Consider the following 4,566-nt stretch of genomic DNA (forward strand, 5'->3'; position numbering starts at 1 on the left):
GCATATGCAGTAATGTGAGTAAGGCAAATTCTTAGCACTTTTTGACTCTCCCAGCTTGAAAAATCATAGCTTATCTTCATGTTTTGGTGTTGATGCCACTGTTTTAATGTGGTTACATAACTTACAGCAATTAAAAGCATTTCATTAAACTTGTTTTGCAGGTTACATATCACTTTATACTTCACAAGTGCCCTCCATCAAATCCTCTTTGTACTTTTGGTAAGCATTCATTATATCCTGTGCCAGTCCAGCACGGTATGGCAGCAGTGTCACAGTCAAATTGATTTGGCAGTGAGAGTCAAACACCTGCAGGTGCTGGAAGAGATCAAGATTGTTTTGGAGGAGCTCAAAACTGCATAATTCAGACTTCTTTAGCCCTATCCCAAACCAACATAGAGTCAGGATAGTGGAAGATATTGAGCTTTGGCCTTCAAAAACCTTTGTGCATTCAGGTTTCAGAGCAGGGCACTTCCCTGGGCAGGGATAAGTTGCAGAACAGGGATAATGCTGTTTAGAATGTAGGTGCTGGTGAAACAGGACTGAGAGGAGTTTTCCTTGGCTGCAACAAGCCAAAAGACTGGGGATCAACCCTCCCCTCTCCTGGTCTAACTTTATGTTTTGCCTAATGCTGCAATGACACAAAATGCTCCTGGCAAGGGAAGGACATGAGTTTCCACCTGCCCATGGTGCGGACAAGGCCAGACCTGGACTGGTTACCCCTTGCTGGGAACGCTCCTCAAAGCTGTGGTGCTTCTGCATGCACTCAGGTGTTGAGGAAGCTCCTGTGGCTTCTCTGGACCTCCCTGGCCTTTTTGCAGGGGCAGAAAAATGACCAGCCCCTTAAGCAGAGTGTGGCTTGAGAGGAGGGCAAGAGGAGGGAAACCAGGAGAAGTGTGAGAAGTGGTTGATGATGAGAAAGAACCCGTGCAGGGAACCATATTCATAGTCCCAGGTAAAGCTTTTCCTGGCTGGCAGGGGAACAGGCATGTCCTGGAGCACATCACCAAGCTGGTGCCCATGCCAAGCTGGCAGCATTGGCCACCACCTGCAGTTCATCACACCCTGGGTCCGAGTCCATCACAGCAGTCCTGACCTTGCTCTGTGCTGTTTGCTCTTCCTCCCACTCCCTTTTTCTGTCTTACACCAGCTAAAAGTACCCAAGTGTTTCTGAAATGCATTGAGTCCCACCTCCAGGTGACCAGAATCCCAAATATAAACTGTTCCAAACTATTTCTCACTTGAGTCCAAGCACTCCCAGCTTGTCACCATTGACTCTTTCAGCATCATTTGGTCACTTTCCTCCAGGGTCCAGGTCCCTGTCACCTAACTTCAGAACCAGGCAGAGGAGCATAAGGTTGGAGCCAACCTTTGCCTTCTCTGAGAAGCATGAGAGGAGAGGAAAGAGTCAAACCCCTTTGGACCTCACATCCCTGGCATAATACTATTAACTGACTTGGCAGGAGTAGCATAAGGCTTAATTAGTAGCTATTTGTAAAGAGCATAAAGATAATTTGAAGTGCAAGATATATATTAACCTAAAGAACTAGTCTAATTAAATGCTTGAAATTGCTATTAGATACCTAACATTATTAGAGCAGAGGCTTTATATCAATAATGTAATGCAAGCACAGTTTTGATTTTTTGTTTTGAAAAATACTGCCATAAATTTAATTACAGGCTGCTTAATTATTTTATCCCCATTAACAATAGTCATATCTTAAAATAATTTTAGCTTCTCTATATCTTTCATGCAGATATGACTAACAGTGGTTTTTGTTTCTAGGAAATTAATGTCTGAGCTGAAAACACAGGAAAATATCCATCTTTTTGGTTTTTTTTCAAAATCATCTTTCAAAGGACTATAATATGCAAATTTGGCTCCAGAGTGAAGTGATATGGACAGAGGTGTAAACTCTCCATCCAGGCAGATCCAGAGTTTTCTGGGATAAAGTGTTCATTATGCAGAGTCAAACCAACAGTGGCTCATGAGAAGTGTAGTCCTGCTCCCCTTTCCCATCCCCTCCCACTGCTCCCAGAGCAGAACTCTGACCTCATTGTGAACCACCTTGTGGTGCTGACCCTGGGGAACCATAACCCCTCAATGCACAGAACAATGTCTGCGGGACTGAATCCCTGAATCAACTTACTGTAGGGTGAGACAAATGGCAGAGCAGAGGAGAGGTGGCAGGAGACTGTGCAGCCCAGGATGGAGGAGAAAGCAAAGCAGTAGCACTGCTTTAAACACCAGCTCCTTCCAAAATGGCTTTATTTGTAACATTAAGCCATGCTGTTGGAATGAGGGGCAGCCACTCCAGCACACTACTGCCAAGCAAGGAGAAAACAATTAATAACAACACAGCAATTAATAGCACCAGTTGTGATCAGAGATGCAGCTGGTCTCAGGCCTGCTGCAATATAGACTTGCCAAGGACAGGAGCCAGGAACAAGACCAGTTCCACCCAAACCTCTCTCCTGCTTCCCCATGCATGCAGTACCACGAGGAATTAGGTCAATAGGCTGTGTCTGACGGTGCAGTGCTGACACAACTGAGCAATGTGCACCTACTCTGCACAAAGACAGGAAACATTCGTGCCAGCTCCAGCCAAAGGCTCAGGCAGCCCATCATCGTGCTGCCAGCAGGGATCAAAAATGGGCACCTGGGGAAATACATCAGGAAAATGCAAATGTAGCATGACACTTGCCCCATGTACTCTGTCAGCCTGCACATGCCCATAGCTTGTGGGCTCAGGCACTGTGGAAAAGAAACATTTCATTCTGTGAGTTTTGAATCTGCATCTCTTATCTTTGTGTTCCTCTTGTAGTGACAGTGAAAGCAGACAGTTCCTCTCAGCTGGCCCTCTTCATGATTTTACACACATGTATCTCTAAGTCCTCAGTTGCCTCTCATGGCAGATGAACTGAGGCACACATGGGTCTTCCTCATGTAGTGACCATCCTCTGCCTCATTCTCCCTGCTGGCCTTCTTGGGTATTCTCTTTCCATGTGTGGGAAGCTAGATCCTTGATGGATGGACAAAGGACAATATTCTGAAGGTGTAAGGTGACAAGCAGGATATAAAAAGAGGAGAGCCAATATCATAAAAATACTGATCACTCAACTCCCAGAGGAGATAAAAGTGAGAAGGCCAGGGATCTTACACATGTTCCTTTTCTGTAACAAGGTCTCTCAGTGACCTACCCTTCAATCTTCTAGGAAAAACTAGTATTAGGTTTTTCCTGGTATAAGACTATTTAAGGAAAATTCTACGTTCCTCTTATTAACCAGATACTTTGAAGACTTTCCATACAGTCATGATTAGTCACTACTGGCACATCCCATCTATGCTGCTTTCAGAGCTGCACACCATGCCCACTGGATCTCCAAAAGAATTGTTTAAAATGTATTTAAGTGAATCCTTTTAAAATGTATTTAAGTGAATTCTTTTACAGAGGTACTCCTTGTGCTTAAGGCTAATGTTTTAAGGACCTAAATGTGCAGGTTAGAGTTTACCAGAGTTTGAATGTAAGGGCCACATGTATATCACACACCTAAGCACTACAGAAAACTGCACTAGAGCTGAAACATCCATGAAAGTCACATTGCAACCCTAAGATACTGTGGAGAATTTGGAAATCACAGTCTATGATTTATTTTATTGGTATTTTTACTTTTCTTTCCATTTCCTCATTGTCTCCATCTCATAAGAAGAATCAAAAATGCATGAAATAGGACATTCAAGAGAGAGGGACATATCAAGTGCAGTATTGCCTGCAAAAAAAAAAAAAAAGGAAAAATCAGTATTGTTGAGTAAAGCCTCAATAAGACATCATTTAGTCATCCTAAGGTAAGGAAAAAAGGATTCAAACTGGAGCAAGCTCAGAGAAGAGTAGCTTGAATGGCTGGAAGAACTGGCAGTCTATTAGACATAGAGAAACAAAAACACCTTGGCTCCTTAACTGATGCCATCCAAGTTAAAATGTGTTGTATAAAATGGCTGTTATACAATATGAGGGTACCTGTGAGACATGGAAAGGCTGCTTAAGGAAAATGTTGGTGCAGCAAATTATTTATAAGCTAGCCATGAATAAGGTTAGGTTGGAAATTGGAAAGAAGTTTCCTCCAGGGGAATGTCACTCTCTGAGCCTTTCCCAGAGAAACAAACAATCCAGTCCCTTTTAAGCTTAAACAGTTTGTGAAAAGGATTATATCATAAGGCCTCAAGATTATGTCACAGCAAGTCTCTGCCAGTCCTATTTGCCAACATCCTCATACCCAGATAGAGCTAAGCCAGACAAAAACAGCCTACGTGAATGGGGGAACTTGGCACAGGCACCAGGCTACAAAACTTCCTTGTAAAACTGCAATCAGAAACCTCCTTTTGGGAGATGCACTGAAGAAAGCAGACCCATTCAGTAAGTGTTTCTGTAGGGGCAAGAAAGAGCAGTGGGTTTCTATGGCTTCCCAGTCCATTAAGAGGACAATGGTGAACGTGCTGGGGAATCAGCAGGTCCAGGTAACTTGAACTCCAGAGCCACAAAGGAGTTAGGGGAAGGAGACTTAGTGCAC

The sequence above is a fragment of the Molothrus aeneus genome, chromosome 3, assembly GCF_037042795.1.
Source record: "Molothrus aeneus isolate 106 chromosome 3, BPBGC_Maene_1.0, whole genome shotgun sequence".
Classification (NCBI taxonomy): Eukaryota; Metazoa; Chordata; class Aves; order Passeriformes; family Icteridae; genus Molothrus; species Molothrus aeneus.